Source organism: Capsicum annuum, chromosome 8 (genome assembly GCF_002878395.1).
Source record: "Capsicum annuum cultivar UCD-10X-F1 chromosome 8, UCD10Xv1.1, whole genome shotgun sequence".
NCBI classification, from domain to species: domain Eukaryota; kingdom Viridiplantae; phylum Streptophyta; class Magnoliopsida; order Solanales; family Solanaceae; genus Capsicum; species Capsicum annuum.
Window position 1 is genome coordinate 101,380,592 of NC_061118.1, and position 13,968 is coordinate 101,394,559.

A 13,968-nucleotide genomic window follows, 5' to 3' on the forward strand; every position below is an offset into this window, starting at 1 on the left:
TCTGAAAGTCATTTGGATTGTTTGAGCTTGAAGCTGGTGAGAAGCACAACAAAAGTCAGTGGAAGGGAAGAAGACGATGTAGTTGGTTAATGGTTCATGTATGTCTTATTGATCCAGTTGAAGAACATGTCCCAGTTCTTTATGCATTTCAAGTAAGTTTTACCATATAGAATGTGCATGATTATTTACTTGAGCAGTATTACAGAGTTAAATGGTTGAATTTGCTGTAGAATTTGGGAGATCACAGACATAGATCACATTATGATTTTTTCGTAGAAGAATTCAAATGTATTTTCCTTCTTAAGAGGAGAATCCTTCGGTTATATTTTCCCTTCTGGATCATCTTTCCCGTGATTTCATATCTTAATACTTTTCAAATGATTCTGCTGGTGTTAACTTATTTGAAGGTGAGCTATATCTTGTGATTATGTTTAATTTAAATTTTTCTTCAATAATTGAGTAGTGGATATGTAGTGTCGGTTGCGGGTTCGCATTAATTCTTGTTTCAACTCTGAATTTGGTTGTTTTGTTTGGCTTGACTTGGGATTATTTTAACAATTGAGTAGTGGTTCTATAGTGCTGATTTTTATGAATCCTTGTTTCAACTCTGAATTCGGTTACTAATATAGTATTAATTTAAAATCTCCATAAGAATATCTTAGAATCGATCTATTCTGTTGTCTATTGAAAAATGAACTATGCATGTTCAGAGAAGTTAGAGCTGCGAGCTGAAATCTTCTTTTGTCTTCACTTGAAAGTTGAGCAACCTGGGACCTATAGGGGTTATGGCTTGAGGTCGAAAGGAAATTTTCTTCATATCAAAAAGAGAAAGCCCCAAATAATAACGAACAACAACGCCACTACAAGTTTTGATCTTTCATATAGATATTACCATGGTCTTTGCTATGTTTTCTTCTGAACGATTTACCTACTGAAAATTCTTTATTTCTTTGAGTCTCATTATTTTTCCAATTGCATTTTCAGTTGGTAAGTCAGATGAATTCATATATTTGATATGTAAAAATTATTTGATGTGCTTATTGTAACTGTCTCTATGTCAGGCTCAACGTCATCTATCATTGCGGGTCGCACAATCCAGGGGTGAAAGTTTATCTTTTACAAATGCTAAAGCTTGGTCTTCTCTTCATTTAGGCAGAGTTTGAGTTGCAGAAACATTTTAGTGCATTAACTGAAGATTATGCCATATTATCTCCCATTTTAGCTATTTTCTATCGCTTTTCTTATTCTTATTTTTTGAGTTTTGCCTTGGGATTTCTCCCATCTTCGAGAATTTCTAATGGAAGAAGACCCAATTATTTAGTTTGTCAAACTTTAATGTTATGTATAGTTGTGTATTAGACTTTTACATAGCTTATTGAACCTTTTGATAGTTCTATAAAATAGAACACAGGCAGAATCATACTTCTGTGATGACATTATAATAAAATGAAACTATTGGCTTCCATTCGTGAAGGAATATTACATCTATGATCATCATTAGCGGTGTGCATCATCCGGTTCAGTTTTATATATTATTGGTTCGATTTATCGATTTTCAATTTTTAAATATGCTAAACTAATAACCAAATCAATAAGATATTTTTTATCGATTTTCAATTTATCAGTCTTTAATCCTTATCGGTTCAATTTTTAATTTAACCGATAAGAAAATACACATAAAATAGAAATAGTAGTAACTAACATTAAAAAAATGAATCTTAATTGTAACCAGAAATCCTACATGATGTGTTTTAATTTACAAGAATCTTCAAGGTACGGGACCAACAATTTTTTTTAAAAAATTATTATAATTATTATAATTTATAATATTTTTTAAAAATATATAATAGATTTTTTATAGATATTTTAAGTTGTTAATTATTGTAATTTATAATACTTTTTATGTAATTTTCAAATAATATATATCGCTCTCGTTGTCCAAACTTTTGTTGCGTTGATAGTCAATTACATTTTGTAAATAATTTTAGTTTTAAATTATTGTGATGTATAATATTTTTTCTTTTATTTCAATTTAAGTGTCATAATGCTTAGAGGAACATAATAATTAATTATGAGTGATATGGTAAAGTTACGATTGAATCAGCGAAGCAGACATGTCTTAATGACTCACAACAACTAATTAGAAGTAATATAGTAAAATTACTATTAAAAATACTTGTGAAATTTTTTTGATTAGCTTATCATTTTATATTTATTTTAAATTTTTTATCAAATATTATTAATTAATACAATGCTTAAATGATCATAATAATTAATTAGGAGTGACATAGTAAAATCACAATTGAAACAATGAAACAAACATGTATAATTAGAAGTGATACAACAAAATTACTATACAAAAATACTTGTGGAAAAAAATTAAATGGATCTCATATAAAACATCAAGTAAATTTAACATTAAATATTATTAATTTTTTAATACTTAGATGACTTTATAATATTTTTCAAATATTTAGATGACTTATAATAATTAACTATGGGTGATACAGTCAAATTATGGGTGAAGCAGCTGAAGCAGACATGTCATAAATATCTATTTTACCTTTTTATTAAATATTATTAATTTTCTAATATATAAATAACTTATAATCATTAATTAGAGATAACATCTATATCTATATTATATTAAAAGTGTGAAAGTCCTTAGAAAAGTAATTTAAACTTTTTGTCCTTCATTAAAAGATTCTTCTTTAGACAAAACTGTCTTTTCACTATTTTTTAAATTTATTATTTAATTATTTTTATTATATTAACTATACTTCCTAAAATATACGGTGGGATAATTAATTAATATTTTTCTTTCTACTAGACTTCCTAAAATATATGAGACTATTAAAATATATGGTAGGAGAATTAATTAATATTTTTTTCTTTCTACTGTTCAATTAGAAAAATACTCCTAAAATAGGACTCTATTAAGGAAATACTTCTATAAATATTGAGATGTACGTTAATCTAGAGAACAAACCGATTTGCCTATTGGGAGAGTATGATTGATGTTCATCTAACTTGATTCGATTGCATGTTTAGATTGGTGGATACTTAATTTCTAACCCTCAACTTCTTCATTGTTTTTGTCAGCATATAGAATTCAACATGTGTGTGTATACTTATATATATATATATATTCTTTCTTTTCATTCAAAATCACTCTTTAGGGTCAAAATTTTCGCTCAAACAAGAATTACTTAGATCAAAATAGAAATTTTGTAATCAGTATTATATTTTTTTTTTATAGTTTCAGGTCATAGATGAATGCCAGTTGACTTTGAAGAATTTCTTATGTAAAGGTCAGGTTTAATTGTATCGTTTTGATATCTTTATTATCTTATTGTTTTATTTTAATTTATAGATGCTATAAATGTGGGGCTTTGAAAATCTTTTTTAGGTAAAGGTTAGGTTTAATTTATTATCGTAATATCTCTATTAGTTTGTTATTTTGTGTTAGTTTACAATTCATAGATGAATCTCGATCGGCTTTGATAAATTTTTGTGTGTAAAATTTAAGTTTAATTGTATTATTTTGATATCACTTTTATCAAATTATTTTGTTGCATTTTACAGGTGATAGATAAATGTTAGTCGACTTTGAAGATTTTTTTTATGTAAATGTTAGGTTTAGTTGTATTATTTTGATATCTCTATTATTTAGGTGGTAGATGAGTGTCAGACGACTTTGAGAAAAATTTTGTGTGTAAAGTTTAGATTTAATTGTATTATTTTGATGTCTCTATCATTTTATTGTGTCGTTGCAATTTACAGATGGTAGATGAATGTCGATCGACTTTTAAAAATATTTGATAAAGATTAGGTTTAATAAATAAATTCTCCATCTTTATATACTCAAAAGATATTAAATTTAATTATTCTATTTATCTTTATTATTTAAATAAATATTATATTTAGTGTAATGTTTGAACTCATTAAAGTGAGGTGCACGCGCGAGGAGCGTACACCTAAACTAGTAATAAAAAATTACGGAGAAAGTAACTTATGAAGCCGGTAGGAGAAGGTTGACAGAGACCTGCCTGCCTCTCCTTGCCATTCCCTCTTATTAGATATAATATATATATATATATATATATATTCTTATTGGGTTGTCGGTTTATCCAATAACCCAATAAGAAAAAAAACAAGCTGAACCAATAATTCAATAATTTTTTTTTTATAAAATCATTAATCCAATAACAATAAATCAATAATATTTTTATCGGTTCGGTTTATCGGTCGATTCGATTTTTGCACACCCCTAACCATCATGATTGCTGGAGTAAAGTTATTGAAGTCTGTCACTTGTGCTCCTCTTGCCACGAGAAAAAAAATCAAATACACCTGTGAAGGAAGTCATGAAAATGGAGATGTTTAATAGCTCAATGAAGTTTGCCGTACTATAGTACTTAATGGCTGAATAGAGATTCAACTTATAATAACTCAATCCTTCTTTTGTAATATGTAGACCGGCACAACATTATTGTTTGATAATTTATTGAATTTATATTAATTTTTTTTATTAACTTAATGATTCTTTCAACAATTGTCTGTAACAGTGATATTTATATTGGTCCTTGCTAGTGTTGGGTTTAATTGGTATAAATGAAAAATGGAGGGACACAACCTTTGAGCAAAAGACATTATTTTGGAAAAGGTGTGATTGTTCAGATAGTTGTGTCTGTTCAGAAAAAAACACAATGTTTCGAATGAACAAATATGACTCTTTCAAAGGATACACCTTTTAAGTGAACCATTGTCACCTTTCAGAAGAGGCACCTGATGGTTATATAAACCTGCTTTCATCCACATGTTTAGAAATGAATGAAAAATGTTCTGAAATAAACTCTCTTCGTGTTTTCAAAACATTCTTTGTGATCAATCAAATCGTTGAGTGAGTTCGACGAATCCAATTATTTGTGGTACCTCTATAGTTGGATTGAAAGTCATTTTATCTTGGGAGAAAGATTCCAAAACCTCGGGTACAGTGAGGGAAATTATTCCTTAAAGACACTCCGTGAAGCCGGGGGACTTGGCTTTATATTTCTGTTTCATCTTAATTTCTGAAAAAATAAAACACTTCTTAGAAAGATCACTTTGATCTTGTGTTGAGGGTGTTTTTGTGCTACATAGTGTTCTTGTTTTAAACTTGAACTAGTGTTAAAGTTGTTGTGCCTAAATATAGATTCTTGTACCTGAAAACACCATTGAAAATAATAATTTTAAGGAATAATCTTCTGCAGAATCTGTATTGCTTGTTTTTGGAGATTAAAGCTTTAAGCTTTATACTCCGTTTAAACTTAACTAGTGATTCGAAGACATAAAATCTTCATCACAAGTTAAAGATCATTCGGTTGACGATTGGAAGTAATAAAAACTTCATCGTTAACTAGAAACAATAAGAAGAGTTTAAAGTTGCTTAACTTTATAAATAGTATTATGAAAATACTAAATTTTATTGTCTTGTGGTGACAGGAAAAATGACTAACGAAAGTCAAATGCAAGATGCGGATACAAATATGGGGGAAACTAGTATTGCCTCAATAAGTCGAGCAGAGGCTCTGCAACCAATGACACCTGCGGAGAAGCCCGAAAAATTTACGGGCATTGACTTTAAGCGATGGAAGCAAAAGATGTTCTTTTATCTTACTACTCTATGCCTTCAAAGATTCACTAGTGAGGATGCTCCTGAGGTGCCCGAGGGAACCTCGGACAAAGAGCATTTCATGATTGTAGAGGCTTGGGAGCACTCAGACTTTCTTTGCAGGAATTATATCTTGAGTGGTCTCCAAGAAGACCTCTACAATGTTTACAGTGGAACTAAGACATCGAAGGAATTGTGGGGGGCACTAGAACGAAAATATAAGACAAAAATTCTTTGTTGCAAGGTTTCTAGACTTTAAAATGATAGATAGCAAATTGGTTGTCTCTCAAATTCAAAAATTGAAGTAATCATCCATGATCTCTTAGCAGAAGGTATATCTTTGAAAAATACCTTAGTTGAACAAATTGAAAATGTTTTTAGTACTCACATAAACTGTTTTGTAGGTTTGATTGTGAATGATTCATTTTAAGTAGCAACGATCATTGAGAAGCTACCACCTATGTGGAAAGACTTCAAAAACTAGTTGAAGCACAAATGTAAAGAGATGACTGTCGAAGATCTTATTGTCCGACTGTCTATTGAAGAGGATAATAAGGCTGCCGAGAGAAAGCCAAAAGGGAATTTTACAATTAATGGAGCACATATTGTAGAAGATGACCAAAATAATTCTAAGAAAAGGAAGAAAGTTGAACAAAGAAGCAATCAACCCAAGAAGAAATTCATAAGAAAGTGCTTCAATTGTGGTAAAATTGGCTTTAAGTCCACAGATTGTCGTGCCCCTAAGAAAGGCAAGAAAAAGGACCAAGCTAATATGGTTGAGTCCAACAAAGAATGTGATCATCTGTGTGCTATGTTCTCAGAAAGCAACTTGATCGGGAATCCTCGCTAATGGTGGATGGATTCTGGTGCCACCCACCATGTGTGTGCCAACAAAGAGTTATTTACGTCATTCGCTCCGGCTCAAGTAGAAGAAATGATCTATATGGCTAACTCCGCTACGGCTAAAGTAGGCTTGAAAATAACTTCAGGAAAGGTCTTAACACTTAAAAATGTCTTGTACGTTCTGAAGTTACATAGGAACTTGATTTCTATTTCACTTCTAGACAAGAACGAATTCAAATATGTAACCGTTTCTGGAAAAATTGTAATTAACAAAAGAGAAGTGTATGTAGGAAAAGACTACTCCATTAGGAAAAGTTCAAATTCTTCTTACTTGCTTGAGTCTTAAATTTGTGGCGTGAACGTTTAGACCATGTTAATTACAAAACGCTACGAAAACTGATTAACTTAGAGGTTTTACAAAACTTTGAGTGCAATAAATCAAAGTGTCAAACGTGTGTGGAGTCAAAGTATGCAAAGCATCCTTATAAGTCTGTTGAAAGGAATTCCAATCCTTTAGACTTAGTACACACTGACATTTGTGATATGAAGTCAACACCATCACGTGGTGGAAAAAAGTATTTCATAACTTTTATTCACAATTGCACTAGATATTGTTATGTTTACTTGCTAAATAGTAAGGATGAAACAATATATGCTTTAGGCAATACAAAACTAAAGTAGAAAATCAGTTAGAGAAAAAGATAGAAATGATAAGAAGTGATAGAGGAGGAGAATATGAATCTCCTTTCACCGAAGTATGTGTAGAGAATAGAATTATCCATCAAACTACGACCCCGTATTCACCTCAATCTAATGGAATAGCGGAAAGAAAAAACTGAACTTTGAATGAAATGATGAATGCTTTACTTATAAGTTTCAGTTTACCGCAAAACTTGTGGGGGGAGACTATCCTTACAGCCAATCGTATACTCAATAGAGTTCCCTATATTAAGACACAATTAATTCCTTATGAAAAATGGAAAGAAAGGAAATCCAACTTGAAATATTTCAAAGTTTGGGGGTGTCTAGCAAAGGTCCAAGTTCCTATGCCTAAAAGGGTTAAGATAGGACCTAAGACTGTGGACTGCGTGTTCATAGGATATGCTAAAAGCAATAAAACATGTCAGTTTTTGGTTTATAAATCCGAACATCAGGATATAAATGAAAATACGATAATTGAATTAGATAATGCTGAATTCTTTAAAAATATTTATCCGTATAAAACTAGACATGAACAGTCTAGTGGGGGTCTAAACGACCTCGAGATGAACCAAGTGAGAATGTACATAATGAAGAAAATCCAAGACGTAGTACACGTCAAAGAATGTCAACTTCGTTTGGTTTGGATTTTGTAACATTTCTTTTAGAAAATGAGCCTCAAACATTTAAATAAGCGATGTCTTCTTTGGACTCATCATTTTGGAAAGAGGCAATCAATAGTGAGATTGATTCAATATTAAGCAACCATACATGGGAATTGATTGATCTTCCTCTAGGAAATAAACCTTTAGGTTTTAAATGGATCTTCGAAAGGAAAATGAAAGCGGATGGTACTATTGACAAATACAAGGCAAGACTTGTAGTAAAAGGCTTCAAGAAAAAAGAAGGCCTTGATTACTTTGATACATACTCGCCAGTAACAAGGATAACATCGATTCAAATGTTAATAGCCTTGGCTGTGGTATATGGCCTTGAAATCTATCAAATGGATGTGAAAACCGCATTCTTAAATGGAGAATTGGAGGAAGAAATTTACATGAAACAACCTGAGGGTTTTATGGTTCTAGGAAAGGAGAATAAGGTGTGTAAACTTATTAAGTCATTGTATGGACTAAAGCAAACACCTAAACAATGGCATGCGAAGTTTGACCAAACCATGTTGTCAAACGGGTTCAAAATAAATGGATGTGATAAATGTGTTGATATTAAAGACACTCCAAATCACCAAGTCATTATATGTTTATATGTAGATGATATGTTGATCATCAGTCGAGACATTTCTGACATAAATACAACGAAATGAATGCTCGGAAGAAAGTTCGATATGAAAGACCTTGAAGTTGTAGATGTGATCTTAGGTATAAGAATCCATAAAACTCCACAAAGGTTGGCATTGTCACAGTCCCATTATATCGAAAATGTACTTGACAAATTCTATATATGGAATTAGGTATTGCCAAGACTTCATTGGATGTGAGCTTTGCACTTTGAAAGAATGAAGGTGAAAGTGATTCACAATTGGAGTACGCAAGAGTATAGGGATGTTTAATGTATATAATGAATTGTACACGACCAGACATAGCATGCGCTGTTAGTAAGTTGAGTTGGTACACAAGTAATCCCAACAAAACTCCTTGGATGACAATGAAAAGAGTTTTGGGGTATCTAAAATATACTCAAGACTATGTCTTTCATTATAATAAATATTCTGCGGTACTTGAAGGATATAGTGATGCAAATTGGATCACCAGATCGAACAAAGTAAAATCCACAAGTGGATATGTATTTACTATTGGTGGAGGAGCAGTCTCTTGGAAATCATCCAAACAGACTTGTCTTGATCGCTCTACAATGAAATCTAAATTTATCGCATTGGATAAATTTGATGAAGAAGCAGAATGACTCCAAAATTTCTTGGAAGATATTCCTTATTGGCGTAAATTAGTGGCACCAGTATGTATACACTGTGATAGCCAAGCGACAATAGGTAGGACAGGAAGTATGATGTACAACGGTAAATCTCGTCCCATAAGACGGAGGCATAATACCGTTAGAGAACTTCTCTCTAGTGGAATTATCACTATTGACTATGTTAAGTCAAAGGATAATGTGTCGGATCCACTTACAAAAGACCTATCTAGAGAAGGAGTAGAAAGGACATCTAAGGGAATGGGTTTAAGACCTAAGACAAGTCAGCATGGTGGTAACTCTACCTAGTAGACTAGAGATCCCAAGAGCTAGGCTCAAGGAGATCAAACAAAGTTGTGTCTGACAGGTTCAACATTGTCAATTACGTAACCCATTCTCATGATGTAGACAATGTTTAGTAAACAAGAATAAGACTTACAGTGAAAAGTCTTTTAATGATTATCTAAATTTGGCAGATTTGACCAAATAGTTTAATTTATAGGATTGAACGTTTAGAAATCACCTATGTGAGGGCGAAGTGGAAGCCGCTTCAAGGAAAATGTTAGTAAAGGCTTATTCTCTAAGCTCTCATAAAATCGGGACATGTTCATGGCTGAAAAGAACAAAACCATGAGAACCATAAATGGTAAAAGACTGTTATGTAAAATGTGTTGTCTAGGTGTACATTAAAGCTTGACGGTTCAAAGATATCAAATCTACCGATTGACCGAGTGCATCCGATACATGTTCACTACAGAAAGTTCAAAGGGAAACCCACTTATCCAGATCCAATCAGTCTTTACTTGATGATCACATACTTGTCCGTAAAGTTTTACAAAGAATAATCATTCCCCATTCATGTAGGGGATTGGTTTAATTGGCGTGAATGGAAAATGGAGGGACACAACCTTTGAGCAAAAGACATTGTTTTGGAAAAGGTGTGACTGTTCAGATAGTTGTGTCTGTTCGGAAACAGACACAATGTTTCGAATGAACAGACATGACTCTTCCAAAGGATACACCTTTTAAGTAAACCATTGTCACCTTTCCGAAGAGGCACCTGATGGCTATATAAACCTGCTTTCATCCACAGGTTTAGAAATAAATGAAAAATTTTCTGAAATAAAAACTCTTCTTGTAGTCAAAACATTCTTTGTGATCAACCAAATCGTTGAAAAAGTTCGATGAATCCAATTATTTGAGGTACCACTATAGTTGGATTGAAAGTCATTTTATCCTCGGAGAAAGATTTCAAAACCTCGGGTACAGTAAGGGAAATTATTCCTTAAGGACATTCCATGAAGTCGGGGGACTTGGCTTTATATTTCTACTTCATCTTAATTTCTGAAAAAATAAAACACACTTCTTTGAAAGATCACTTTGATCTTGTGTTGACGGTGTTTTTGTATTTCATAGTGTTCTTGTTTTAAACTTGAACTAGTGTTGAAGTCGTTGTGTCTAAATATAGATTCTTGTACCCGAAAACACAATTGAAAATAACAGCTAGCACGGATCATACTCCCCTAGTTGTATAGATATTTGGGTTAATTACATAAATAAATTTTTTTAAATTAGTTATTACCCTAAATAGTATAACTTGTATTTATTACGGATTATAGCCTGCTTTTATCATTTAAAACTGATTGTCGTTTTCATTGTGTTATCTTTCTCCTCACTGTCGGCCGGGGAAGCTACGACACAGCACGAGGTACATGCTTTCCAGCACCCGTTTCACTGAAAAAGTATTGAACGCATCGTCTCCTCCTCCAACAGTGGCGTCTCCAGGCATTTGTCCATCCGGCTAGGCTTATTATCAAACACAAACAGGTCAACATAAAAAATTAAACGATAACTTAAAAATTTTTCAAAATAGAACTAAACTGACCTTAATGCCATGTTCGAGACAGTAAAGCTCCCAACAGGCGTTTCCGATTTGGATTACGGCCTGACCAATGTGAATGGAGATGCACTCTCTCATTTTCCATTAGAAGAAATTGCAGAAATTGAAGTAAAGAAAGTAGTGGAAAATGGATGAGAATTAATGATAAGAGTGAATTGAATATAAAGTAATTTAAATTGTATCGGTGTGTTTAAAATTCACATATAATACTTATAATAATTTGTATTGAAAATATTTTAGTATATATATTCACTACATATATTGAAAATACATCTTCAATACATATAATATATTGAATTCAAAGTATATTACAATTGTAACTTATCTTTTTTCTCTTATTATGATTTTAAAAATGTGTTATATTTGAATTTCAACTATTTAAATGGTACGTATTTAAATTAGTTTTTGTAAAGTAAAACATGTACTATAATTCGTAAATAAAGTTATATAATATACTCCCTTCGTCTTACGTTTCTAATTGAGATAATACATTAATTAAGAAAAATAATTAATAACATGATTAATTTATCATAGTATTCCTATTAAATTATGTTTACATTTTAATTTGAAGAAAAAAATAATTAATGCTAAGGATAAAACATGAAAAGATTTTTTGTCTCTTCTTGATTAATGAAAAAAGATAAGTAAAATAAGAAATCAAATTAGAAATTTGAAACGAGTAATTTTTGAATGGAGGGAGTACCATTTATGTAAATCACCCATTAAATTTCCTCTTCCTCGTTTCTTTAACAAAAATTATTACAACAATCCGTGTTATAATCTAAGAAATTACATGGGACGATTCTCATAGTAGGTAGCCTTATTTTTTTTATCCCCATACGAAAAGTCTTTCTAAATTAATTTTCCTTCTTTTTTATGTATATGACAAGTATATTTTTGCCCCCATTAACTTCAAATATTTTTAAACTTTTCATGTTTATTTATTTCTCAACTTCTATTTGTTTCTTAATTTTAATTCTTCTTTTCTATTTTTATTTCTTATTTTAATTATTTTAATTTATTTTTCCCAACCTTTATTTTCTTTTCTTTTCTCTTTTTCCTTTTTTTCCTTCTCTATTTTTCACAAACATTATTTATTTTTTTAATTCATTTGTAGCAACTTTTATTTTTTTCCTTTTGTCATTCTATTTTTTATTTTTCTCAAATTTTATTTTTATTTTATTTTCTCATTTTTTAATTTTTTTTCAACCTATTATTTTTTTATTCTTTTTTTCTCAATTATTTTTTCCTCTTTCTTTTCTTCTCTTATATCTTTTTGCTTGATTTCTATTATTTTTTGCTAATGAATAATAAGTTGGATGATTTACAAAAAGTATCTTCTTTCTTTGACATCAAAGTAAACATAAGAGCGTGAAAGTTCTTGTGTTAAGTCTTGCCTCTAAGACTAAGACAAGAGTTATAGAACATATCACAAATCTAGACACAATGTGGTAGTACTAACTCTTGCCCATGAGACATTACTTGTTGTTTGAAAGTTCTTGGACCAAGTTTTGCCTCTAAGACAAGAGTTATAGAGCATCGCATAAATCAAGATATGATGTGTAGTGTCAATTTTTTTTCATGTGACGTAACTTGTTGTTTAAAACTCCTTAGGCCAAATTTTGCCACTAAGGCAAGAGTTATAAAACATCTTATGAATCAAGATACGATGTAATAGTGTCAACTCTTTCCCATGTGGTGTATCATCTTGTTTGAAAGTTTATGTGTTAATTCTTGCCTCTAAGACAAGAGCTGTAGAACATTTCATAAATCAAAATACAATGTGGTAGTGTCAGCTCCTATTTTCGATCAAAAAAAGTGTCAGCTCCTGCCCGTGGGGTGAAATATTCCTTTAACGGGCTAAGTTTTGCCTCTAAGGAAAGATCTATAAAACATCTCATAAATCTAGATACAATATGGTAGCATCAACTTTTGTCCATGACCTAAGTTGTTGTTTGAAAGTCTTTCGACTAACCCTTGTCGCTAAGATAAGAGTTGTAGTGCATCTCATAAATCAAAGAAAAATATAATTTTATCAATTTTTTCCTCTGAGATATAACTTATTGTTTGAAAGTCCTTCGGTCAAGTCTTACTCTAAGGTAAGAGTTATAGAACATTTCATAAGTCAAAACAAAATGTGGTAGTGTCAATTCTTGTCTATGAGACATAACTTTTTGTTTGAAAGCCCTTGGTATTAGCCTTACCTCTAAGACAAGAGTTATAGAAGATATCATAAATCAATACACAATATGATAGTGTCAACTCTTACCTATGGGTCATAACTTGTTGTTTGATTGTCATTGGGCTAAATCTTACCTCTAAGACAATAGTTATAGAACATCTCATAAGTCAAAACACAATGTGGTAGTGATAATTCTTGCACATGGGACGTAACTTGTTGTTTGAAAGTTCTTGGGCTAAGTCTTACCTCTAAGAGAAAGTTTATAGAACATCTCATAAAACAACACACAATATGGTAATGTCAACTTTTTCTCATGGAAGTAACTTGTTCTTCGGGAGAAATTAAAGAAAAGAGAAGAAAAATAATAAAAGTTAGAGGGAAAAAATTGAAGAAAAATACTTTTAAAAGAGGAAAAAAAATTAAAGAAAAAAATAGAAGTTGAGAGAAGAAAAGAAAAAATTAAAAGAAAAAGAGGTTGAGAAAAAAGAAAAAAATAAAGAAAAAAAGACAACAAAAAATAATGACTGAGAAGAAAAAATTAAAAAGAAAAAATAAGAAAAGAACAAATAAAAATCGAAGAAAAAAACTTACAAGTTGAAAGGAGAAAAGGTAAAAAAACTTGCAGAATGAGAAAATTTTAAAAAAATAAAAATAAAAATCAAAATAAGTTTTAAAAAGAAGAATTAGAAATTAAAAGATAAATAAATATGAAGAATTATTTAAAATTACTTGAGGTATAGAGAAATAAATAGATAAAATCCT